The sequence below is a fragment of the Falco naumanni genome, chromosome 9, assembly GCF_017639655.2.
Source record: "Falco naumanni isolate bFalNau1 chromosome 9, bFalNau1.pat, whole genome shotgun sequence".
In the NCBI taxonomy this organism is placed as follows: Eukaryota; Metazoa; Chordata; class Aves; order Falconiformes; family Falconidae; genus Falco; species Falco naumanni.
Window position 1 is genome coordinate 34,047,385 of NC_054062.1, and position 14,343 is coordinate 34,061,727.

Consider the following 14,343-nt stretch of genomic DNA (forward strand, 5'->3'; position numbering starts at 1 on the left):
TCCAAAGAGAAATTTCTTCTCCCAGCATCCCTCTCAGACATTTTTCTTTGCCCCGAAAGGATTCCTCCCTGCATGTTGAGTCATGCTTGAAGAAGTGCTTGTTAAATAAGTACCGCTCAGCTTTGCTTAAAACAAATGAAGTTGATTTAATAGGGCTATAGAACGGCCAGGTATCTGTGTTATTTAAGAGTATTGGCACTTTGAAGGCCGAGTGCTAAAAGCACTTCATTTTTATTTCAACTGTTAATTGAAAATCAGCTGGTTTGTCTTGTTCTTTCCACTACTGCTCCTTCTCCTCTGCTCCCTGCTCTCATCTCCCCCATCTCCCTCCGACAGGATAACAGCTGTTAATGCAACACCCCTGCACAACATGCTAGTAAAAATGTGGCATGAGGCCAGGCTTTCACTTGTGGTTTATTAGTTTAATTAACCAGGGTCTTGCAAATACTTCTTTGTGAGGCAGAAGTGAGAGAATCTAATGTTTTTTGGGGGCTGGATCTTTACATCATTTTTAGGCACCTGGTGAAGGCACGAAGGTAGAAACTTGGCTTCTCTGATTAACCTTGACTGAATTCAATAATACCTTGGAGTCACATTATTGCTGACCTTGTGTTTTGCTACCTTCTCATCTTTCTAATTTGTCTTTCCTTCCTGCCTTTGCAATAACAGTCAGAAGTGTTAAAAAAAATCTCCTGCTGTCTTGTGGGAGAGCTCCTCTACTTGCAGTGATTTTTATTTTTTTACTTTTCAGTATATTTCTTGTTTGTGTTTTTCTTGCATTTACACACACAAACATTTGCATGAGAACAGCTATTTAAGAGTTACTTGGAGGTGGCCTTGTAAATTTTTTTAATGAATTTGTGTGATGATGTGCTGAATATTGCCAGCTATCAAGATAATTTGGCATTTGTTCATGCAAAAATAAATTCTTTCTGTGTGCCATTTTAGGAGATGATCCTGACGATGTTCATGAGAAAAGCAGTGTTGAAGCTGGGGTGTCCACAAAGAAAAAGCCCAGGTGCTGCCTGGGTTTATTTTGAGTGATTTGCTGTTCTTCTCTTTGGCCACAGGTTCCTGCTGATGTGATGTCCCCTCATAATTTTGGTCTATGCTGCTGAAGGTGTGTGTATTATTTTGAGTGAGGCATAAAACAAAGGATCTGAACACTTGTAGTGATCTGTAAAGGCTCTGCTATCTATTTAGAATAAACATCAGGGTCTTGTTCAGGGGTATTTGTGTGGATGCAGCAGAAATCTTACAGATCAAAGGACAATAAGGCCAGAACTTAAAGTCCTGTAAGGATTTTGAACACTCTAGCTCTGTTGCAATTCCAGTTTTGGTGTAAATGCCATTTGCACTTCTCTTTTGAAATTTCTTTTTCTTCTTTGCTTCCTTTTCCTTTACTGATACTTAGTGTCATACACAGTTCCAGTGGTCCGCCCTAGAAGGTGATGATGGTGATTCTTTCTTAGGACTTTCTAACGATCTTGAGGGCGATGGTTGTAGTTTGAAAGAGAGAATATTGATTATCATCTTAATTGACAGTTCTCCCTTGCTAGTATCTCTCCAAATCAAGCCTATGGCAGGTCACATTCCCATGGGGTATCCAAAGCATGCTGCTAATCTCTGGAAGCATATGCCTTAGGTGAGTAAAATAGTTCTTTAAGATTTGCCATCTCACAATGAATTTTCCATTGAAGTTCAAGATTTCTGTGTGAGAAATGTGTACTCGGAATTTTGAAGCAGAAACGTGCTTGATTCAGGACTTCAGCAAGCAAAATTCTTGCAAAATACCCAAAATTGGTACAGCTCTTGGTGGAGCAGTTTCTGGTGTCTGTGTGTGTGAATGGCTTTAAGACACAGGTCCAGGTAAATGGGAGTGCATGAGGCTCTTGCTCTGAGCATGTCACTGTGTGAAGGTGTTTGTGACCTATCTGAGATATCGGATAGTCTGCAGGGTGTCTCCAGAGGTTTTTCATAATGTAGCCCTACATCTATGGTGGCTGCCTTTTGTCTTCTGTGGCATTCTTGTACAAATCCAATGTTGTGATTCTGTGAGTCATGGGCAATTGAAGTAATATCGTCATCTGCTTCAGGGGTGATAAAAGGTAGATAGACGGCAGCTAGATAAACTACATCATGCTCTGTCTCCTCTCACCTCCTATAACTGCTCTGACATCAAGTAGCTGCAGTTGGTTCACCCACCTGCTGATGGTGACAGAGCCAAGGATAGGGAAATGACTGTAGTTGCCTTTGCTGGAGTTTGTAGCTAAGGCACATAGTTGGTATTTCTTCTTCGGTTCTGCTGTTTCAACTACCTAATGCAGCTGGATGAGTCATCGCTATGATCATCTGTGTGATACAGGTTTGGCCAGAAAATCCTTGCCTTTAGATGTAGGCAAGTGGTGCTGGTAGGAGCAATACGTTGGCTCCAGCACCCTGTATTTGTGGGCAACCTGAGAAAATCTTGAGTCTAGAAGGGTCCCGAGAGCTTCTGTTGTCCAAAGCCTTTGCACAGGCACTGCAGTGTAGGCTGGCTGCAAGCTGCAAGCTGTCCTTGCTTATCCCAACACTGGGAAAAAGCACTGGGAGCAATCCCTTTGCTGCACTTGTAACACACTCCAAAATGCCAGCAAGTATAAAATTCAGTAAATGCATTGAACTGGCTTTTTTTCCTCTCTGGAGCACACTGAAATGCTAACTGTCCTGTTTACCGTCTGGTGCAATTTAAGATGCTGATTGGAAGTGCAATGTCCTTAAGTGAGATAGTTGTTGGCTACCCAAAAGATTCTATCTTTGCTTGCATAACACCTCTCTGCTGCAAATCATAGTCTTGGTAGAGTTCATAGTCCGGTGGATTTCCGTAGGACCGTCTCATTGGGAAACAGATTTCATCTCTTGTCTGACACTCTGCTGACCTGTCAGGGGCATCAGAGGTTCCAGCCATTTCTCTGGGACTTTGGGAAAGGGGTGTTTACCAGGTGGGATGATTTATCTTTCTTTAGGAGTGGGTTTAGTCCAAGAATATATCAATACAGAATTTCCTACCTGCAGGTCAAGAGGAAGTCTACATGTATTTTTAGAAACATAGACAGTGAAACCATTAAATTAATTTGTCTTTGCTTTAATAAAAGCACTCCTTGCCTTTAGAGAATGATAATGGCACTAGATTAATGTATCCAGGAGTACCATTGTGAGTGGCAGCTGGAGAATGAGAACTTGATGGGATCTAAAATGAAAGAAAAATGTTTGCAATCAGTTTTGTGCTTCATTCTCCTCTTACCCCAGCTACCTGAGATGTTCAACACATAATTCTACAATTTATGTGGTGTTTTTTTTTTTTTAAAGGCATTGTAAGTCTTCCATAAGAAACTCTCAAGATGCTATTTTCATGCAAATAGCTTTGTGTGCTAAATTGAGGAACTTAAGAACCACAGAAAATATAGGAAATGTGGGCAGAACACATTTGAAATGTAAAAGTTTCCTGGGAGTTGTCAACAGCTCTTTAAGAAGTCTATTGCCTGCACCTTTCAGCAGCTTTTCTTTGTGATTGCTGGGGGAAAAAAACAACAATTACAGAACTGAAAAAATTGTACGTAGTTGTTGCACTGAGGAGCAACTCTCTAGAAGCGATAATGGAGCGGAACAACATTCTGCAGTTTGCCTTTCTGGCTTTGATGAAAATCGAGATGACAACAATGCCCCAATTCTTTTTCTAGTTCCCAAGCTTAAAGAAAGAGGATGCCCAGTTTTTCTAGATCACTTACCTTTAAGGATGCTCTGACACCTTCTAACATTGTGTCCTCATACCTGTGCCTTTCCTTCAGTGGCAACCCTAGAAAAAAACCCTGAATTTCCTGGTGGAAGGATCTTTATCGCTCACGTAGGCTTGTACAGAAGATGAGTGTATAAACCTTGATTCTTAAGGGCAAAACCAGCCTGGAAAGTATCCTCTCAAAATCGAGTGTGGTATGAATAAAGCAAGTGACTTTTCCACACCACAAAGATGAGTACTTTCTACTTCACTGCTGCGGATGATTAAGGAAAACAATTGCATTCTGACAACATGCATTGACATTTTAAAATGAAAAAGAAATGAAGAACAGATTCTGGGAGGCTTGCCATTAATGATAATGGATTTGCCTGAATGGGAGCCTTTTTGAAAGTCCAATTCAATTTTTTTTTATAATGTTTCCTAGAACAGGCAACCCCATCACAGGGGGGGTGTCTAGTGGGTCAGAGGAGTTGAGGGGGTAGTCTGGGGAACAAAAACGGCTCTACACGTGCACTCATGAGCCCACTTAAAGACAAACAAGAAAAATGCCTGTGAGGGCAAAGAAGGGAGGGGAAGCTAGGTTAATGCTGAAAAATGAAGATTTGACGTTTAAGTTCAACTTTCATTTGCTTGCAAATGAAAACTATTGTGTCAACACTGCAGGAGATGGTCTATGCATAGCTCTTTTTTGGTTAGCTTTTCTTTTCCCCCCCAAAGGTTAATTCTTCTTTGATTTAAAAAAGAGTGAGAAACGTGGACTTTAAATGATAGGCAAACACACACGGTGCCTCCCTGGCAGTGCATGCTGCACATCAACAGCACAGCCCTGCTCAAGCTTCTGGCAGGGGGCTGTAGCATACATGATAACACGGCATTGAAGGAAGAGCTTTCCAGACAGGTGTAAAATGTATTGCAGTTAACCATTTTCCTGTAGGAATTTTTTGCTCCTTGTGATACTAACTTTCAGTTATGAGGTTAAAACTGGGATGTTTACAGCTGCATCTTTTTATAGGGACCACGTGATAGGTAATTTTATGTGAAAAATCTGTTTAGTCCCCTGATGGAAGAAGTAAACTTAGGCGAGACTCATTCTCCTGTGAATTCTTGGCATGCTATAAAAAACCCATTGCAGTTCTCCAAAATATTAGCTGTAAAACTTGTGCCTTGTTAAAGTTACAATCAGAAGATATAACAAACGGATTATTTAAGCATACATTACCATGTAACGTTCATCTCGAGGCACTTGGATTTTGACTCTGCAGTACTGTGCCTTGCCTGGAAATCTCATGGTGGCTGCTGGGGTGGAAAACACAATCCCTCCTTTAAATAATGTATCCCTTCCCTGCTGTGCCTCTCCTCTGGTTCAAAGATAGTCCCCCTTTAAAGTTTAATCAGTAGTTTTATCATTGCTCACAGGCAAAAGGTACCGATCAAAAAAAAAAAAAAAAAAGCAGCTGCCTTGGGATGGAGAAGTTTAACACTGGATGGAATGGAATTGCACCTTTCCTCTGCTCCCGCTGTTTTTAATTGATTCTTCATAATGGTTTGTGCTTATTTTTGGCTAGGATGGCCCTGGGAGGGTGATGGGAGTTTGTGAGCTGCTGTTCTGGCAGATATCTACACCTCTGCTGAACCCATCCACAGGGAAGCTGAGCTCTTGGTGAATCTGTACTGGAGCAGAGCAGGGAACAGGTAGTTTCTTGGGTGTTCGGTTGGGTCGCTTTCCTCAGGTGGCTTTCCCAGAACTGCAGAGTGTCTTTAGGCTTTATTTATTATTTTTTTTCTTGTATCTGTCACCTGTTGATGCTCCTGAAACACTAAAGGGGTAGATGTGGCACAGTGCAGTAATTGGAAGGTGGATATGTTATAAAAGGTATCAAGAGACCTGAGCTGATGCTTTCTCGAGACTCATGTTGTTAATGTTGTTTTCCAGAGCAGAGTCCCAGTGGTCACAGGTGGTGCTCCAGTGGGAGGAGAGAGTGTGTGTCTGTCCCCCCACCCCAAAGGACTGGAGAAGGGAAAGCACTTAGGAGCAAGTAGCAAGTTGGGAAGGCAGGAATATGAAATGCAAGCTGCTTGAACCTGGGCTCGTGTCTGTGCCTGGTGCTCCCTGTTGGCTTTTCAAGGGTGTTTGGAGGTGTCTAGCAGGAATGGTTTGGCATGGGTTCCCAGAGGAAATGCAAGTCATCTCAACCTGCTTGGTCTAGAGCCTGCTTGGCCTTTTGGGCTGAGACTGCATTAATCCTGGCCTCTTAGAAGGCACTTCATTACTTAAGGAGGATAATATCAATCTGTTGCTATATTAGCATCAGAAGGAAAGGGTTAGTGTTGACTTTTTGAGCTTCTCTGGCTTCTCTTCATGGGAACACCCAAATATTTGGTCATTTCCAAAGTGGAAGGAGGAAAAGTGCATCTGCCTCCTCTTTGAAAAGCCAGCAGTGTGACAACCCATGGCAGCAGCATCTGTCGGAATGCCCATCAGTCTGTCCCTGCAACGAGAACGCACAGGCACATGTGTTAATGTTATATACGTTCTTGCTACCGTTGTTTTCTCTCTGAGACCCCTGCAAAGCCAGTATAGGGTAAAAGGCTTGTTTCTAACTCTGAATCACCTGTACTCTCTTGAGTCTCCTACAAGCTGAAATTTGGTTTACAAAGCTGGTAAAAACAATTCAATTTAGGATGCTATTGGTTTTGCTCAGTATGTACTACCCTGGCCCTCAATCTTTTTTGCTTTTCCACCAACCATTTTTCTTGGTCAGTCTGGCTGCCACTTTAGATCTCTAGTTCTTCCCATGCTGCTTTTCTGTTAGAAGAGAGATGCAAGAAAATTACCCTGTAACAACCCGGGCTGTAAGACATTTCCAGCCTTTGAATAATCTGTATGGGATTTTTCCTCCTTTTTTTTTTTTCTTTTCTTCTGTGATTGTTGTCTGCATAGGTAAAGCCAGGCCCAGCAAATGCTGATAATTCAGATAAAATGCACAGCATTTAGGCCTTTTATTATTACCTGTGGGGAGGAAAAGAGGCATTTTGTATGGCTTTGCAGTGGATTGTATGGCAGTGGGAGCAAAGAAATGTCTGGCGTGGGGTTTTCTCAGGAGCTTGGTGCAGAATTTTTATGCATGGCTTCTTGGGTAGCTGCACAGGTATTTATCCACTATATAAATAGGAGATTGACATCTTTATAGATCTATTACAAATGTGTTCTCAGCTCAAGGTCACAGTTTTCTTCAATTCTTGCATGTAGCTCATTTGCTGCTTCTCTCCGTGCCTTACACTTGCTCTGGGACTGGCGATCCATGCTGTGAACTCTCCCGTCTCTCATACTTCAGATTCTGTTTTGCTGTCTTTTATCTGCAGGGGTTTCTCCTGTGAGCCATGATGTGCTTATACATTTCCTTGTTGCTGTTGGTGCTGTAAAGATAACATTTACATATATATATATGTATATATATATATATATATATATATATATAAAAATTGTGCAGATTTGAAGGTAGTGGGTTGGGGATTTGTTTTGTTTTGTTTTGGGGTGTTTTTTTTTCCCCTCACTGGAATCTATTAAGTTGGAGGATTTGACTCTCGGTGGGAAAGCACTGAAGATCTTTTTTGTACCTCTTAATGGTGTTCCCTGTTTAGTAAGATGGGTTACTTATGCAGCTGGCTCGGTTGCTACTTCTTTTAGCCTAAGCTTGATGCCCAAATCATGTCAGGTTGCTTGAAGCATCACAGATACTTAACTGACCCCCACCCCTACCGCGGGTTGCTTGCTTACCTCTTTGGGCTTATCTGCTGCCTCTGAGGCTCTCTGAAGATAGGGATTTGCAGCTCTGCCATGGAAATGTGCTTCTCCAGGAGCTGTGCTGCTCTTCTTGTGCAATGGGAAGAAGCCTCTCGCAGAAGCTGTTCCTACTGGGCGATGAATTCCAGTTTGGTTTCTTCTCCATCGGAAAATGAGGGAGTGTGGCTCCAGGTGGACAGAGAGAACCAGGTGTGCCCTTTCTGCAGGAAGTTTGTTCCGCTAGACTGTTGTTGGTGTGTTTGCTGGGCATATACCTTATTTCGATTTGTGCGATTAATTTTTTTATTTTCTGTAGGTGAAATGTTTTGGAGATGACCACAGTTTCCACATACTCCTATTTGAGATGATTTGCAAGACAATATTTTTGCCCAGTAGATTCCAAAGCACTGTAAGCTTCTGATATTCAAAACCTGTAATTAAAGTAATAAATTTATTTATAATATTAATATATATTATAAAATTATATATTCAATATAGATTTTAATATATTGAATGAAATATGTTTAATAATATATATTATTAAAATAATATATTATTATAAAATAAAGTAATAAATAAATAAAGTAAATAAAAAATAAAGAGTAATTTTACAAGGACATACCAATTGTGTGTTCCCTGATTTAAAGGAGTACCTTCTTTTGGAATTACATTTGTATCATGAATGTCCCGTTCTGTCAATTCAGATTTCATTTTGCAAATGTTCTCTAATATTCCTCTAAAATTCAACTTCAGCAAATGTTCCTTCTGGAAACTTCAGCTGCTGAGCCACGCAGAGAGACTGAACACAGCGAGAGTATGGGCTGGAGCAGAGAACTCATAAAGGTTGCTAGAAGGCACTCTTGGGAAGCTGCATTCAGCATTTGCCTGTGGGATTATACCAAGGAACCTAAATCCCTTGACTTTCCAAGCTATCTAATGGTATTTTTATGCAGCCCCAAGACTTACCACTTTCCCCACTTTTCTAACCTGTAGCCTGCTTTTCCCCACCAATCTCAGCCTACTCACTTCCCTCACCTCCCTGAGCAATACCTTTCCCATCTAACCTTCAAGGCTTTCTTACCGGCAGAAATTCCTGCAGGTGGAGCTGGAACGACGTCCTGCTGCTGGAATAAGTTATGAGGCATCGGTTGTCACTGAGTAATTGCTTCCCCGCGGTTCCTGGTTCTTGCACTTGCTCTCGATATGCCTGTGTGTGCAGCCACCCGGACAGAGCATCCTGCATGCCAAACGTCCTTGCGGTCTGCAGGCAGGCAGAGTGGTGGGTGGCCAGCCTGCCCTTCAGCTCTTGCTAAATCGTGGCGGTTTGACCACCTCCAGATCATGAAACAGGAATATCAAAGGATATTGTGCAGCAGTGGAGTTCATTTTCTTGTAATAGGCATCCTGATTTAATTCTGACAGGAGGGAATCTTATTCCATCACGTGTCCCCTAAGAACCGTGATGAAAGGCGTTGTCTATAGCGGAAAACAATTTGTTACTGGTTTCAGTTGTATCAATGTTATCCATGATAAGGTTGTCTTCACTGTGGCTTTGCAGTGATTTATCTAGAGAGGCCTCCTAACTTTCCCGGATGCTGGGCAGCCCAAGAGTATGTGAGGACGGCAAGAAAATCAGGGGCTGGCTATGCTCTTGTGGCTAATTCTCTTGTTGACTGTTCTCTGCAGGTGGCTGTTGCCTCTAAACCTCAAACTGGAGACAGGAGCTGCTGCTTTGGCTCCCATTGCACCTTGACTATGCTGTTAGATCCCACCAGCAGAGTGTCTCCCAGACTGACAAATAACTGCTAAAGCACTGGAGAGCTCCAAAAGGTTGGGAACGTGCTCAAAACAACCAACAATAGATCTGTACAGGATTCCAGCTGTGGGCACCAGTAGAAAAGGCTGGAAGCTTGTGGGAGAGAAAGGAGGCAGGCTGGGTTGCATGAGAAATCTGTTCATCTTCATGAAAGAATATGGTATGCCCACTATGGAAAGGCTGTCTGGAAGGTCATGCTCCAGCAAAGTGATCCTTACTTTTGTGCACAATTGTAATGCCATCACTTGGGTGTGTTGAAGGATGGGATGCTCAGTGTGGGGTCTCACCTGCGCCTGCTCCCAGTTACCTGCTGCAGGTGAAGAAGGAGTCCCAGATACGGGCGGGTGTAGGTCTTCATGGGTTCCCCTCAAGGGGCCATGCTTCTTGGGACTGCACCAGCAGCTTCACAGCCCCTGCACCAGTGAAATATGGACATTAGCCATTTTATCTACAGCAGGCAGAAAACACTGGCCATGCTGAGTTCACTGGTGGGTCTCCAGTGAGAGGCAAGATTTGATGACATGCCTGAGAAAGATCCTGTGCCTTTGTCTTGCTCCCTCCCAGTCTGGGGCATTTTGCAGGTTCAGGGCTTCCTGAGCTGGAAGTTAATCTGTAACTTTGTGATTAATAGTCCTTGACGGGCTCTGCCAGTTAACTTAAACATTTGTGTTATGGGCCCTTCACATGCCCTGTTACAAGGCATTTGCTTTGCAGTTCATGCCTTGTGTGACGCAGCTGGAAATGTGTTTCAGTAATGCTCCAAAGTCTTTGGTTTTCCTGGTACATTGAATTTTTGCTGTTACTTGTAGGGCCTGCTGCATCCCGTGACCTTTCTCTGGCAGGAGCGCCTCGCAGTCCTGCTTCTGATGTCTTTTTTTCCTTTCTGAGGAGTTTTGGAGATGCTGGTCAGCTACTGCGGAGGGCAGCAGGCCAGGGCTGGGGGGAGCTGCTGTACAAACTGTTGAGCTAGTGTTGGGGTTTGGTGTGAGTCCCACAGGGCTCTGCTTAAAAAATGAGTGTTCTCAGCTCTGTCTGAAAAACAGAGCTCTGCTCAAACAGCTGAGCTAAGGTAACCAAGGCACTCCCCACACTTTCCTCACTGCTCTGTGTTCGCTACATTTCCCTGTGAATGTCTGCTGGAAGACCTCATGTATGTCCCATATCAATGCCTATGTGGGCATGTCCATGCTCCTCATGTGAAGAACTGGTGTTCTTACAATTCCCTCTTGCCTGGGTGGTTTTTTTCACTTTTTTTTTTTTTTTTTTCCTTCCCACAGTTCAAGAGCCCAGATTATTTTAGCACAGTAAACATTTTTTTGACAGTTAGTGACATGAATAAATCCTTTTCCTTTCCTCCCCCTGGTTTATTATTTAAGAGGAGAAAATGATTAAATCCACCAGAGCTGATTTGAATTCTCTGTTAACAGGAAGAGGGTGGCCGATGGGGGTCTGTCAAGCCGCAGAGTTTGCGTTCATCAGCATCTTGGGAGAAACAGAGATGCCAGCTGCTTGGAAACATCTGGTTTCGGTTGTTCTCCCTCCTCCCCCACCTTTGCTTTTTTTTCTCTCTTTTTGGAGAGTTTAGCATTACTGACTCTAAATGTTGCATCTAGTGGGGTGACAGCTTGGTTTCTCCTCTTCTACTCAAGTACCAGAGCCCTGCCAGGGTACTGGGATGGAATCCAAGTAAGGGTCAGCCAGAGCAGTAGAAAAACTACCAGCTGGTCACAGGTTTCTGAAGGAGAAGCTCTTTCTGTTCGGGGCTGGGCTCTGTGTGCCTGAAGGCACAGTCTGGTTAATGTAATACCAGCATGAAGCAGGGAGGGAAAGGCAGGGCCCCTCTGTGCAAAGGGAGAAAGTGTTTTCCTAACCTTGGTGACATGGAAACACAAGCAGTTAGAGTGAAAGAAGCCCCAGCAGAGTTAATTAAGTGTTGCATTTAAAAGATGGAATCAAATAGAAATGCTTTGCATTTATTGAAGTTAGCTTTTCCTGCTCTCGAGGGTTGGACAAGGGTTGAGTACCTGTGCTGTTTGGGATGGAAGGCAATCTGGAGCAGTGCATTAGCATGGACTCGGATGTGAGGTTTGAGAGAGCAGTTGTGAGCTCCTCTGAACAGCGCTTTTGCTCACCAGCAAGCCCTTAGCGTGCCTGGCAAAGGCAGTGTGCTATATGTACAGTCAGGAAAGGCGCAGGGTGGAGGGTGCCTTCCTCTGTCCCCTTTCCCGTCATTTTGACTAAAAGGTGCATCTATAAAACTGATACCCGCTGCAGACTGAACCAACCAAGCTGGTGCATCTGTAGAGCAGAGTGTCACCCTGTGCTCAGGTCCTGCTATGTCATCTCCCAGTGGTGTTCATCCTGGCTAATTAAGCTGGGTCTAAATAACCCAGGCAGTGCCCTGTGCTGATGTGGTTGATCAGCTCAGTGTTGGCTTAGGTTCTCCATTAGCCAGAGGAATCGGTGGCTATGCAGTGCAACCCTAAAGGCTGTGGCTCAGCTTCCACTGGGGTTAGGAACCTGCGACTTGAAATAATCAGTGCTATTCCCTGTGGTCTGGATGCCATCAAGACTGCAAAATTCGAAGTAATCTTGTTTAGTGTCTGCCTGCACCTTGCTAGAGGGGAGTTCTGTTCCGCTAAAAAATACGCAGCAAATGTGTGCCAAAATGAGCCGTTTAATGTATAAAGCAGAGCAGGCTCCTTCTCAGCATCAAAAGGGAGCTCCCAGCCTCACCTGGTTACACCCTCCACTGCCATTATTTTAGTGGGATAGTTTATGTCTCATGGTATTTTGGCAATAGAGGATGACTTGCAATATTTCAGGTTTTCTTGAGGTTGTCCTTTCACCTGCCTGTCTTTTCCCTTCAGTTTTCTGTGCTTCTGATGACTGACTTTATTATCTTTGCTATTTCTAAACCTCTTTTTGGTCCCTGTCGGAGCTTCATTTCTGCTGGGGGGAAGATGGAAAAGGTCAGGCTCTCACTAGTGAATGTTATGTAATTTGTTTGCTGCATCTGTGGGCAAACTTGCATGCATGTTGCTAGTATGAGCTACTAGGATCCTCCTGGACACATGGGCCCCATGTCTGCTTATTTATTTACCTTTTCTCTTCTCCTCTGTTGTTATTTTCTCCCATCTGGCCCAGTATTACTGGTTCTACCTCTTCTGCAAGAGAAAAGCTTAGTGGACTCCAAACAGTAAATAAAACTGACATTTGCAGCAGTCAGTCTGATACAACAAGACTGGGATGCAGCAGCACTTCTTTGTTTGGGCTTGGTTCCACTCTTTATTTAAAGCCTTTTTTAATCAGGAGCTAATGACAACTTTTGGTTGCGAGAGCTAATGCACAGGAAAAAAACCATTTTGCATTCAAAATAATGCAAACCGTTATAAATAGGAAGATCTGCAAGGACATAATCAAGCTAAATTGCCCATTGTTACTCTCACCATAAATGATTTCTTGCCTCTGCTATCTGGATTGGGTTGTCATCTGGGTTTAGGGAAAGTATGTTCTCTCTTTATTCCAGTTATAAACCAATGCTGCAGCAGCTGGTTGTTGCAAGAGGGTTTTGTTCTGGGTCTGGTGTGGATCAAGCAAATATTTTGGTGGCTTGGATATTGCCATTCAAATTGTCTCATGAAAATTGTCTAACAGACTACTGCCACTCTCTTTCTGCAGCTAAACTGACCCCTTAAGGTGGACCCATCTCCTCAGGGAGCATGTTACAGACAGACACGGAGAAGTCTTGGAACAGGTCAAAGCAGCAGCCTGCCGGGAAAACAGCTATGACTTGGGAACAGAGAAACTGTCTCTGCTGCAGACAGTATGCAGTAAGCTCTGGATTTTAGTGACTCCATGCAATTTATCCTATTGAAAGTAGCTGAGCCTGTAAAGAATTGGTAGCTGATGCTGAGGTCTCCAAACAGATCATAATGCATTTAATACTTGGGATTTTTTTTTCCTAATTTTCCTCAGCTGTGTTGTACATGAATGAAACCTAAAAGCTGCACACTTTTTTGTGCTTTTATTGAAGCAGTGCCTTGTGGACATGGCTTATAAATTAGGCAACTATTCTGGCCTTCTGATTTTTCTAAATGATATTTTTCACTTTTTTAATAAATAGGTTGGTTGTTTTTTCACTGGGCAGTTCTCTGAGAAGTGTAGGTTTCTTCAGTTATGGCACGACCCTGAAGCTTGCCATGAAAATACCACAACATGACAAAGCCTTCATGGTTATGGAAGGTAAACATTGCTGGATGATGTCACTTTTGTCCCAAAACCCAGTCTTTTACTCATTTATTCTGCATGTGTCTTTCTCTTAAAGCATTTTCCCCTTTGCTTCAATGCGTGCAGGGCAACCTTTGCTGAGGAATGGTAGCATCCTGAGGGTTAGGTGACCTGATTTCATCTGTGCTACTTTCTTCTTTTTAACCTCCAAAGGCAGAGACCCTGAACTGAAAAGTATATAAAAAGATTCTAATTAGCATAATAATAAAATAAGACCTCAAATGAAAAGAGGATTGATTTTAATTTTCTAAATTAACAAATGGGTGGAGTTAGATCAAACTGCAAGTGTGGCACCTACTTGAATGCTCCACAGCATCCTTGGGTTTTGTGGGTTTTTTTTTTTGTTGTTTTCTGGGTGGTTTTTTTGTTTGTTTTTTTTTTCCTCATTCTTGATAGGAAGGAAAGCTCTTGGGTGGAGTTATAGCTCTCATCAAAGAGTTGTCTTGTTTGGACATGCTGACAAGTCACTGATGTCCTTGTCAGCTGTAAATGTCAACCTGACTGTCAGGAGGCAGCTACATATGAGAGAGGTGAAAGTGTCTGGTCTCACCTCCTGCCTCCTCGTGTGTCCCACCTGTGACAGGCAGGAAAATCTTGCTTTGATGAGCAGCTGGGAAGGCCATTGTCTTCTGGGATGCAAAGAAGTTGTGTCAACCCCCTTCTCATCAGGAACTTGGT

At 43.1% G+C, this 14,343-nt stretch overlaps 2 long non-coding RNA genes across 2 annotated transcripts in view; one reads left to right on the top strand and one right to left on the bottom strand.

Moving 5' to 3' along the window:
* LOC121094027 overlaps window positions 1-14,343 on the top strand; it is a 165,854-nt gene that overhangs the window by 17,632 nt on the left and 133,879 nt on the right. Inside the window, exons 8-12 of the long non-coding RNA XR_005829715.1 lie at window positions 7,634-7,769; window positions 7,876-7,968; window positions 8,313-8,498; window positions 13,057-13,201; window positions 13,502-13,620. This is a non-coding gene — a long non-coding RNA (uncharacterized LOC121094027). The remainder of the gene's footprint in view (window positions 1-7,633; window positions 7,770-7,875; window positions 7,969-8,312; window positions 8,499-13,056; window positions 13,202-13,501; window positions 13,621-14,343) is intronic.
* Window positions 879-8,292, bottom strand: LOC121094028. Its single transcript, XR_005829716.1, has 3 exons — window positions 8,182-8,292; window positions 7,554-7,990; window positions 879-7,192 (listed from the first exon to the last, which is right to left on the bottom strand). It is a non-coding gene; the product is annotated as an uncharacterized LOC121094028 (long non-coding RNA).